The 12,776-nt window shown below is 45.2% G+C and overlaps 1 protein-coding gene across 7 annotated transcripts in view; it reads right to left on the minus strand.

The window, feature by feature from the left end:
• LOC106676623 (NACHT, LRR and PYD domains-containing protein 12) overlaps positions 1-12,776 on the minus strand; it is a 198,102-nt gene that overhangs the window by 144,446 nt on the left and 40,880 nt on the right. The gene's annotated exons all lie outside the window — the stretch shown is intronic.

A 12,776-nucleotide genomic window follows, 5' to 3' on the forward strand; every position in this document is an offset into this window, starting at 1 on the left:
CACTGACAGCAGTGCTGATGTGTTCATGTCAAACACTGGCTCAGGTCAGACTCCTTCATCCTTCTCCAGCGTGAGGCCGCCCTCAGACCCACAGGAGCTCTGACCTTTGACCTCCTGACCCTATCCACTTCAGTCTCTTTGCAATGCAAATCCATCCAAACTGTAGCAGAACAAAAGAAGCTGGAAGCTGTTCTCTGAATGATGTCCCTGAAAAATAAATAAGGGACACCTCACGGCCAGGGCTGGACGACCCGCAAAAATTCATAACGTGAGAATGAATTTTACACACTCAGCACCTGTTATCTCGATCTCTACCCCATCCCGGCCCATTATCTTGGATACTTTCTCTCCTGTTTCACTACCTGAGCTGGTAAAATTAGTGAATTCAGTGAAAGCATCCTCCTGTTTACTTGACATTATACCTGCATCATTATTCAAAAATGTCTTCCAGTCTATTGGCCCATGTGTGCTCACTTTAATCAACTCTTCACTGGCATCTGGTATAGTTCCAGTTTATTTTAAAAACGCTGCTATTCTCCCACTTTTAAAACAACCTCAGCTTGACCCCTCTCTTTGGAGCAGCTACAGACCTATCTCTAAGTTACCGTTAATTACTAAGCTTCTAGAAAAGGTTGTGGCTCAGCAACTTATGGCAGCTCTACATAAACATGGTTTCAGTCCGGTTTTCGTCGATTTCACTCCACGGAGACAGCCCTTCTTAGGGTCTCAAGCAATATCCTGATGAATAATGATGCAGGTAAATGCTCTGTTCTACTCATGTTGGACCTCACATCAGCTTTCGACACAGTTGACCATCACATCCTCATTGAAAGGCTGAAAAATTGGGTGGGTGTATCTGGAACTGCCTTAGAGTGGTTCTCCTCTTATCTCCATCACCGATCCTTTTCTGTGGCGGTCTCCGATTTTAGGTCATCCTCTACCTCCCTTACTTATGGTGTCCCTCAAGGGTCAGTTTTGGGGCCTTTATTGTTTTTAATTTATCTTCTCCGCCTCCAGCATATAATGGGCTCTTTTGAGGACATTTCTTGTCACTGTTATGCTGATGATATTCACTTGTACGTTTCTTTTTTATTTATTTTTTATTTTTTTTGTGTCCCGTTTGGATCTATAGCCATCAGAATTGTTGTCTTAAGGCCAAGAAAGATGCCAAGCGGATTTATTTTACCAAGTGGATCATCATGGCCTTGCCATATTGGTCCATTTGATTGACCTTTATTATAATTATGTATTTATTTTATTTTCAGTTGCTACAAACGGGACAGACATGACTGGGGGATAGGACAGGGAGAAAGAATGAAAGAAAGAGAGGGAGAGAAAGAAAACCAAAGGGGAGAAGAGAGGGTGAGAAGGAGGGGAAGAAAGAAAGAAAAAGAAACAAAACTCCTGGATCACCTGTATGGAGAAAAAAAACAGAAGAGAAAGCAAACAACAAAGAGCAACATAATAAAAAAACAGCACCATCACAATAAACTAGCTAGCAGTAGATATCAGTAGATACTAAACATTAAACGATATTGTGCAGCACGCAAGATAGACAGCGCACAATGTGCTTTGAGGCAGCAGCCAAGAAAGCTGTAGTCCACGTCTGTGAACACTCGTGTGTACACCTGTGTGCATACCTGTGTGGATCAGCATGCTTGCATTCCAAAGGTTTCTCCATGTAATGGGGCGATCGTGGCTCAAGAGTTGGGCGTTCGCCTTGTAATCGGAAGGTTGCCGGTTCGAGCCCCGGCTTGGACAGTCTCGGTCGTTGTGTCCTTGGGCAAGACACTTCACCCGTTGCCTACTGGTGGTGGTCAGAGGGGCCGGTGGCGCCAGCGTCCGCCAGCCTCGCCTCTGTCAGTGCGCCCCAGGGTGGCTGTGGCTACAATGTAGCTGCCATCACCAGTGTGTGAATGTGTGCGTGAATGGGTGGATGACTGGATATGTAAAGCGCTTTGGGGTCCTTAGGGACTAGAAAAGCGCTATATAAATACAGACCATTTTACCATTTTAATGATCTGCTAGGGAGTGTGGGGAGCCACAGCCCCGTCCACCAGGGTATGAAGCAGGTATGGAGGAGATCCAGGCCCCAGATATCCAGAGGCCCCAGAGTACAAGGACCCGAGGAGGACCACCAAAGGGGGGGAACCGTGCCACCCTCCTGGGAAGAGCTGAGTAGAGCCCCAAAGGAGAGGTCACCCCGCAGCTACGGAGCAGAGGTCAGAGGGGGTTGCAGTGGCGTGCCCGCGGGCTCTGCCGGCAGCCAGCTGTGCCAGAGAGGACCGAGCTTCAGGCCCAGAGGCCTGAGGCCTGAGGGCATCCCACCCCCCGGAAGGAGCCCAGCAGGGCCACAGGCGCCAGGCCCCGCCAATCGGCCACCAGGAGTGAGCCGGTACATACATGAGCGCCCAGCCCCAGACGACAAGGACCACCAACACACCAATGTCTGAGGGCATCAGCCACCGGCAGGGAGTGTGGTGAGCGGAGATAGGCCTCCGTACTTTAGAGGGCCTGAGATGTATCCAGAGAGGTGGAGTCTAAGACCCAACCTGACATATAGACACAGACGAACAGGCACACGCAGACACAGACGTGCATTCCCACCCCCATATGCACCACCAAATACTCGGCACTCACCCAACATATAGACAGACACAAATAGACACTGCACAGAGAGTCGCACTCCCCAAACACAGTTGTACGTTTCTTTTAAGCCCCAGGATTTATCTAAGCTTCAGCGTCTGAAGGATTGCTTAGATTCGATCAAACGTTGGATGGCTGCAAATTTCCTCCAACTCAGCGAGGGGAAACCCGAAGTCCTCGTATGCGCCCCTGATAGGTTTCTATCGCAGATAGTGAAAGCCCTCGGTCCTCTCTCACTCTATGTTAAATCCTCTATCAGGAATTTAGGTGTCACCTTTGACTCGAGTCTCACATTGGATGGGCATGTGAAATCTCTGGCTCGGTCTTGTTTTTATCATTTAAGAAATGTGGTTAAGCTAAGCCCGATTTTATCTCGCTCTGAACTGGAGATTGCTATACATGCATTTATCTCGTCACGCTTGGATTATTGTAATTTGCTGTTTATGTTCAAGGTTCTTTATTTGTCACATGCATAGTTATACAAGTATAACACACAGTGAAATGTAGCCTGACACGCTCCTCGACATGTGCAAAAATGGGGGGGGGGTACACCTTGGTTTAGTGTCTGGAAGAGAGTCCTGTCTCAGTCAGTTATAGATGATGTGAGAGGGCGGGTGTGTGTGGATGGCTTGGGGATAGAAGCTCCTCTTGAGTCTCTCTGTCCTTGCCCGGATGATGCTGAACCTTCTACCAGATTGCAGGAGTTGGAGCAGTTTGTTGCCAGGATGGGACGGGTCCTTCAGTATCTGCTCTAGTCCGGCATCTCCTGGTGTCTCCTGGTGTGTCTAAGCAAAGGTTCTCTGGATCGTCTGCAGGTTGTGCAAAACGCTGCAGCTAGGCTTTTGACAAAATCCTCCAAGTACTCACATGTGACACCGTTATTATCTCAGTTACACTGGCTTCCTGTTAAATTTAGAGTCAATTTTAAGATCCTGGTCTTGACCTACAGAGCTGTGCACGGACTGGCACCAGCCTACATCTTTGATCTGCTACAGCCCGATGTCCCCAGCAGGTCTTTGAGGTCATCTAATCAGGGCTTACTTGCTTTAAAAAATACTAAGAGGAGGACTGAGGAGCTTTTGCCACTGTGGCCCCCAGACTGTGGACTCTCTCCCCCAAACATTAAGAACTGTGGACTCAGCAGCTGTTTTTAAAAAACAACTCAAAACTCACCTTTTTAAAACTGCTTTGGTTAATTTTTTTGCCTGTTTTATTTTCTCTTTTTAAATCTTTTTATGACTTGTAATCTTATGTGCAGCACTTTGTGATTCTGTCTTGAAAGGTGCTATATAAATACAAATGTATTTATTTATTTATTTATCTGTCGGTGCTGAAGCAGACGTCACTGATCACATGACTCTGAGGGATGTTTCCAGCACCTCGCTGAATCTGAGCCATGAAGATTCAAAGCAGGTCTGAGGCTGTGTTAGCAAGCTGTACCTAATAAAGTGGCAGCAAGGACTCAGTCAGTAATGACCAGAGCCAGCAGGGGGCAGCACAGAGAGGCGCTGCCAGAGGAGCAGGCTGACAGCAGACTGGTCATATTCCATCATCTATACTGAAATAATAAACAGGCACACAGCCAGAGGTTCAGCTCTCTGCTTTGCTGCAGGGTCTCTTTGTTCTTCACATGCGTGTCGGGCCGAGTGTAAATCCTGAGGCTGAGCGGCCTTTGTACACACACACTTCTAAGCAGGGCAAAGCTGTCAGCACAAACAAGAAGTGAGGAGAAATCCAGGCAGCCGGCCTGTGTCTGTCCAACCGGTCAGAGAGCTCTTTACATGCAGCAGGATTTTTAAAATAAAGTTGCAAATCCAGCTGCTAATCCAAATGTTAATCCCTGAGCTAATCTGTGATCAACAGTGAAGGGATTGAAATGAGGAGTGGAATCACCATTTTAAAAATCAGTTTTTTAACATGGAATTCAAAGATGAATTTACAAATTTATTCTGCAATTCATGATTTAAGCACAGAATTCTTTATTTCGATGCGCGTGGTTCTTGTGGTCCCCCATAAATTTCATATATACAACATGTCTGTGAAGGTTCTCAGTCATCCAGGTCATCGTAGTCAATTTGTATTTTATTTGATGTATTGACATAAAAGACAGAAGAAAAAGGCCATGTATAGCAGGACTACTCAATTACACACTGAGGTGGGCCAGATTTTCTAACCAAAACAACATTTCCCAGGCTCAGACATTATGCAAAATAAATATTTGTCAGTCTAAACCATGATGGGGAGGAGACGGGGAGAAACTCTCTTCCCTGAGTACAGCTACAAAACCCACTTTCTGAAACAGACCCTGCTCACCATTCAATTCAATTCTGAGCTAACAAGTTGCACGTTATTGTTGGATGCGCTCGTAGGACCGGATTTAAAATAGCATGACAAACATATCATACATGTTAAAGCCAAACAGTGTCATCAACGTAGCCGGAGAACATCTGCTAATAAGATGAAGTTAGCTAAGTCGCTATCTCGTCGTAGCAAAAAAAGGCAGCACCTACCGTTCTTTATGCAACTTCAAATGTCGGACCAAGTAGGAAGTTGTTCCATCTCCGTCTGTGATTCTCTTCTTGCATGTTTTGTATGTTGCATTTTGTTTTTTGTTTACTACTTCGTAGTTTATGTACCTGAAAGAAATTACTCTTGGGAGCATTTTTGGCTCGAGCGTTTTTGTTTTTTTAAATCTGGTTAATTTGATTGGCTGTGCTACAGCTCACGCTCACATACGTACGGAGTGTGGTAAGAATGAATGAAGAGAATTAATGGTCCGCACTTTTTATATGATATGTATGTTAAATTTTAGATTTGGGTAAAATATCAAGTCTTTTCAAGTAAACAGGTTCAAGTCAAGTCACAAGTCTTACAACATTTTTTCAAGTCAAGTCTAAAGTCATAAAATGAATGACTCGAGTCCAAGTCATGTGACTCAAGTCCAAGTCATGTGACTTGAGTCCACACCTCTGGTGTCTAGTGTAGTGTCGTGCAGGTCGTGTATGCCCGTGGGAGTTGTGTTGATGGCTGCCTCTGCTGTTTCCCTGCAGGGCCCTATTTCAGGAAGCCGGTTTAGTGCAAACTCTGAGTAAGTTACCGTGTCTCAGCACAATCTATAATTTATTTGAATAACATCCTCAGGCCATATATTACGCATGTGACACATCGCGGACATCCTCTCTGTACATATTATTTGTATTGCACTTCGTTTTTTTGCAAACGGGAGCTTTCTGTATAATATTGGTGACGCTGAGCACGTTTCCAAGGCTACCGTCTGTCGGGCAGTCAGGAATGTTACAGTTGCACTGAAACGTCTCCTGTACTCGTCTGTGGTGTTCCCCGGTCACAGACCCACAAGATTTATCAAAGAGGGATGCCACAAAATTGCAGGTATCAGGATGAACAGAACTTAATTCATGATGTGGTGATACTTGGACTACTACTTAAATTTTACATTTATTCTCACGGTTCCCAGGCGTGATTGGCTGTATAGATGGCACTCACATTCCAATCATTGCTCCTTCAGTAAATGAAGGAGACTATGTGAACAGGAAGTCTTTCCACAGCATTAATGTACAGGTACATAGTTCCCTGTAGCATGTCAAACTAACAAATTATTTCATTATAGTAATGGATGCTAATTTGTGTTCTCTGCACTGTGAAGATCATATGTGATGCTGCCAACATTATCACAAATGTGGAAGCCAACTGCTCAGCCTCTGTGAGGGGTGGTGGTGGAGGACCCCCACCTGTTTTTCGGGCCTCCGCTTTTTTTCTGTTGGCTATAACGGGCCACATTTGAGCATACAGAGTAAGCAAATATGTACTTGTAATGTGCTCAGATAATTTCAATAAGTGCTTACAGACAGAAAATTAATGTAGCCTCTAACTGCAATTGATTTACATCGGACAAACAGACCAAGCACTATGGCTCATAATACAATTACACCTTACCTGTTTGGACTATATTTTTATATTTCATTTTTACTTGCTGCCAGGAACGTTTGGGGCCTGTTGGGTTGCACCTGCGCTCACATCACATCACAAAATAAAATGTATGAAATAAAAAATAAGATATAATAAAATAACGTGTTAAATGGGTGGAAATCCCTCGATCAATGTTTAAATTAACACTCACGCATTGACTCTGTCGGCTATGTTTTGCCATGCATGCTCCCTTTCTTTTGCAGCTGAGGCTGTGTTACTTTTTTCTGCAAAATTTGCATGTTATCGGCATATGCTGCCATCAGAATTTCGGCCTCACGCGCTGTAAAATACATTGACCGCGCCTTCTTTCCCTCCGTCTCCATGGTGACTCGCTTAATCTGTGCTCCACTAATCAGGGCTTTATGTATCCTCGTCCGCGCGCTTCACTTGGGGTTAAAGCAACTCCGCGTTGACTGAACTAATTGTTATCAGCCTTTCTGAAACCGAATATTCCGAGTTGGACAGTTCGGGGTTACTCAACCCTGCGTATCGTTTTTCACTCTGAGTTTTCTAAACCGGCTTCCTGAAATAGGGCCCAGGAGGAGCAGAACAGGACAGCATGCACAGGAAACACGGGAGCGGAGAGCACAGACGTTTGAGTGAGACACGGGAGTCCAGGGAGCTACGGGGATTTATTGTGTACTGGTTATTTACCTCACTGTAAATAACCGCACTGTCTTCATCACAGAGTCCAGCATTTGGCTCCTCCTTCCTCGCATCCCCACGGTTGGCCATCATCAACCGTGACAAAAACAGTAAATGAGAGCAGGTAAACAGATTCCACACAAAGACGTGGACACAGAGCGCCGACAGGACGCAGTGAGATGGCAGGCAGCAGCAAACAGGTCGTCAGAGGCCGATGAGATGAATAAGTTTAACATTGTCTACAATACTGCCAAAGAGTGCCAAAGCACTTTAAGCACAAACAGTCTTTCAGTAACTAGTAGCCTGGTCATTGGGTTTTTCTCTGTATGGTTTATTGTAGGGTCGACTGTACGATATAAAGCGCCTTGAGTCGACTGTTGTTGTGATTTGGTGCTGTGTAAATAAAGCTGTGCTTGTGTCTTTGGGTTACCCTCCACTCTGTTCTCAGTGCTTCTGTATCTACTGTCTGTGTTTGCTTCATCAAACACTTCTCACAAGATTATCAAGCAACAAAAGACACAAAAATCCCAAATCTGCTGCAGATGTTGAAGTGTGTTCTCCATATCAGAGACATCTGCTGAACATGTCGTCATGTTAGAGGCTGCAACAAACATGGAAGAAGCACTGATTCGGTTCACTAACCAGGCTCAGCAAGGTCGGCTGCAGGGGAGAGGACTTTCTGCAACCAGTAACTGATGAAGATAATGCATTACTTTTAAGAACAGTATGAAAGTATGTGTGTGATACATTACTGTGTTTGAGTGACAACCCTGACATTGTATGTCAGCACGTGAACTTTACTCGGACTCAGTCTGAGAGTCAGACGACTTTTCTGTTTTTGCAGTGAATGCAAGAAGGTTTGACCTGAAGAAGCCGAATCCAGTCTGAAGTGGGACAGACATCAGTTTGTACACAGACAGAAACAAATGTGCAGTTAGATGAAGGAAAAGTTGTTGGTGAAGCTTTTCCTTCAGGTGCTTTCAGAGTTGTGTCAGGGTGACACGTGTCAGCTCCATGGACACACAGGACTGATCTGTTCATCATTTGAATCCAGAGGGATCAAAACTACAGAACAACATGGTAAAGATCAGCACGTCACTATATTGAACTAAACATGGCAGGATTCATGAACAGACGTCAAACAGTAACACACATGCTTCTACACACAGACCTGGCAGAGGCAGGAAGCAAAGATTCAAAGTCTTTGGAAAGAAAACTGGTGAAAGATGTGTCTAAAGAGGCCGAACAGCTGCAGAGACACGAGTGAAGGACTTGGCTGAGTCAGGAAAGACGTCCCTGTAACCCAGGACAGAACGGACTGAGAGGTCTCAGATCAATTTGTGCATCAGTTCCAGCTTAGAGCCAGACTGATCATGTGACCCTGATGAGCTGTTTTCAGTCAGAAATGACAAATGAAACACTGACAAACACATGAAACATGTTGAGTCTCTTTCTGTTGGCAGGTTCTGGTCTGCAGGTAAAGGCAGCCTGTACAGTAACATCAGGTCCAGTCTGTGAACATCTGGAGGGACTGGACTGTGTTTCCTCTGTAGGACACAGCTGTGAGAGAGCCCAGAGACACAGCAGCTGTGAACCCGGACAGGACATCAGCAACTATGTTAGCTTTCTGTTTCTGAATGAAGCTGATCACATTTACTGTTTGTTGCATTCAAACAGCAACACACACATGAAGAAACAGCAGCATTTAACTGCATCATGTAGAAATGTCCGCTGTGACCATTCAGGCTCATCTTCACCTCCACTTCCTGCAGCTTGATGCTTTTGATCCACAGTAAAGGTGCAAAGTGTCTCATGTAGAAACACAAATGTACATGAACACAACTACAAACAGGATTATCTGACACCTGTTTATTATTCATTAGAATTAGATTGATGACTATGATGACTCACTGCATCAGTGAGGGCAGATGTGATGGCTGATGGGCCGGGTGGCCCCCCAGGTTTGTGTGCACTGAGCAGCTCGGGGTAAAACAGAGCCATGTTTGGACGCAGTGTGAGAGACATCACAGACAAACACTGAACTATCAGCAGGTCCTGATTGAGTCTTTGTGTTGCTGTTTGTGTGCACAGCAAAGCTTCTTGGTGTGTGTCAGTCTGTCACACTGATCCACAGAGGTTGATGTGATGCTGTTGTTGTCATAGGAACAGCCTCCACAGACACTGAGTGCTGTGACTGCAGCAGTGGAACATTTCCATCCTGTCAGCACCTTCTCACTCCTAACTCGTCAAATGTGTGACGCATGGTCAGGCTCCCTCTGCGTCACTTATGGACACGCCGGGTACGCCCCTCGCGTCGAGAATTGATGTGCAGGGTCCTCTTATTGAATGCTATAGAGCTCCCTAAACGCCGCGGAAGAGCCTGTTGTCCGTATATTTATACATTTCCAAAATCACATGGTAGTGACGTGTAATGTAAACAACTACCTGAAACCATCAGATACAGCAGATAAATTAATTATAGGCTATTACTTTGTGTCATTTATTGCATTGGTGGAGGGAGTGGTGCATGCTGGGTAATGGCACAGCTAGTGACTGGGTGACTTTATTCACCCGCTTCAGATGTTATCAGTCCATACAATGGGCGTTATTAAGATAAGATAAAACTTTATTAATCCCTCGGGTGGGTTCCTCTGGGAAATTCGGTAAGAGACTGGAGCCTTAATCCAGCGCCTTAGACCGCTCGGCCACGCTACCACTGCTCGGCCACACTAGCACAAATCAGTCCCACAGATATGGACCATCTCCTGCTAGATTGTTCAGAAGGTTGTTCTCATCCACCCAGATGGAGGATCACTAACAGGAGCGTGGAAGACTCCAGAATCCACTCTGGCTGGGATCTGGTGGATGCAGCAGTGTTTAAAACCAACTCCAGGCATAAATAAAGAACAAAACACACAAAAAGTAAAAATGCTGGGTCAACATAGGGTTGCCAACTCCCTGAAAAATAAATAAGGGACACCTCGTGGCCAGGGCCGGGCAACCCAGTTGTCTTCACCCTTCCCAGTGTGGTAGCTATTTTTTTGTGTGTGAAATTATTTTTTAACCATTTGACTTGAATTTGATTTAAGCAGATGCATATTCTTTGTGATATGACCATATGGGAAACAAATGATCATTTAGCCATTTATTTTTAGCTCAAAATGACAACATTAACACAGTAAAACAGGTCTCTTTCTTAAACAGAAGCCTGTCATGCTTAACTTTTGAGAATATAAGTAAATCTTTCTTTAAAAGAACTCTGTCCTGCTTAACTTAAAATTATATAAATTAATAGAAAACAATAGAACAAAATCATTCTTGTAACTGTGCACATATAGTGCATTTAGTACAATTGGCTTCAGTTGAGGTATTATTTCAGCTTTTCTAATGCTAATCAGCTGCTCCTGTTTGTAAACCCACTTGTTCCCATGGTTACGCATCATAACTCATCATCATTATTCATCTATGTATTACTTTTATGTATTAGTCATGTATTTGTTGTAATCATCCATCCTTGCAGTTGTTTATTACACAAAATAAATGATATTATCACACTTCTGGCCACATAGCGCTGATATTCACTGCACATGCCCATATTAACTTTAACCAGAGGGTTTAAACAACAAACCAGTGTTTACATACCATATCTGCTTCTGCCGTGGCCTGGTGGACAACAAATTGGTTAAGGGTTCCCCGAGCTGTCACGCCCCTCATGTTCTTCATGTGCCCACCATTAGAAGCATGCCTATGGAAAAAGTGCGCCGGCACACAGTGCAGTGCGCTTTATAGGTGTTATCGTGCACTTTCCCAGCCAGGTGTTTCCCTTTTCCCATTCCTCCCAGTACTTTTGCAGCCTTTTTTTCTTTCTCTGAGCGAACAAACATTGCTGCTCTGATGCTGGGCTCACACTGTGCGATCTTTGGTCCATTTTGAGCCGATTTTTGAGTCGTGCGACCGATTTGGTGATCGGCCCGATTTTGGCCTTCATCGTGCATCGTGTAGCATACGTGGGATAACGAGAAGCGATTAACACCTCACGACCAGCTCCCGATCATCAATCGCTCGTGAGCGTGTCACCACAGCCGCTCACACTGCTCATGCGCAAACACGTAAACGTCGGTGAAAAAGACGTTGCAGCACGGCTGTGCAGCCTGTGATCTGGACACAAGCGATGGAGGCACAACTTGTAGAACTTTGGAAAGGCTCAGATGAGCTTTCCAATGTGGCCTCACAAAATGATCACGACCACAACAACCGTGAAAATAGTTGGATTTACACTGCTGCTCAATCACAGCTGCCTGATCATGTTTTTCATTAGCAATTTAGCAAAGTTGATGGTGGTGGTGTGTCTGTGTGAGTGAAAGACAGAGAGAGGGAGCGACAGATTTTCTGTTATAACCTTCATGTTATGGAGGCACAGTGTGAGCACTCAGGTCGCATCAGAGCATCGGGCGGTATAGTGTGAGACCTGCATCGTGACCTACCAACTTCTAACCCCTGCGAGTCAATCGTGCAGTTTGAGCAGGAGCTGAATAACGTGACTGAAAAAATCGCACAGTGTCTGCCCAGCTTTAGGTGTACTGTCGTCCGAGACTTGCACCGCAGTGTCTGCGTTTGTTTCCCTGTTGGCCATGCTTCTTGTTGTGGTCATCTGTTGTCTTCCGGTGTTTTCTCCGTAAGCGACCTTTCCTCGACCAATGAGATGAGCGGTAATCTGACTTGTCATACTCGAATTGTCATAAGTGTGCTGTCAGCTCATTGGTCACAAAGCAGGAGAGGGGCTGGGAATTATGTTTTCCAACAAAGCGTTAATTCCATTAACATTTATAGACTACTTTTGATTCTCACTGTATTACGGGACAAAGTGCGTCCCTTATTAGCTCAATACGGGACGTGTACTTTTGTTTCTAAATACGGGACGATTCCGTTTTTAAAGGGACGGTTGGCAACCCTAGGTCAACATGACCCAGGATCATGACAAAATTCATATCTGTACATTCTTCATGGACACAGCGTAATGTTGCTAAGTGTAGAAAGAAGGTTAAACTTGTTGGTGAAGCTAACAGTCTGCACAGCAGTCTAACTTTACAACAGTGACATGATGAGAAGCTGTAACGTGCAGGTGTGCTCGCTCACTGTGGAGCCTCACAGGTGTTTCATCCAGGCTGACTCCAGAGCAGCAGTGATGGGATGTTCCACACTGTGCTGAGCTCCTGAAGCACTCGTGCACCTGAAGCACGTCTGACCCTGAACACTCTGGCACCCCGGGCCCAGATTCAGGTGTGAACCTGTTACATGGAGGTGAACTCCAGCACCTCCATGTAACAGGTTACATGTAACGCGTTACTGCCCATCTCTGGTCATGAGGGTTTCACAGCAGCTCTGGATGCTGACCAGGACTCCAACCTCATGTTTCACCTCTCTGAGCTTCTGATGTCTGTGAACACTCGTGTTTCTTCTCTGGGCTCATCTGGACAAAAACACCATGCTGCTGTGGT

The sequence above is a fragment of the Maylandia zebra genome, linkage group LG3 (genome assembly GCF_041146795.1).
Source record: "Maylandia zebra isolate NMK-2024a linkage group LG3, Mzebra_GT3a, whole genome shotgun sequence".
Taxonomy (NCBI): Eukaryota; Metazoa; Chordata; class Actinopteri; order Cichliformes; family Cichlidae; genus Maylandia; species Maylandia zebra.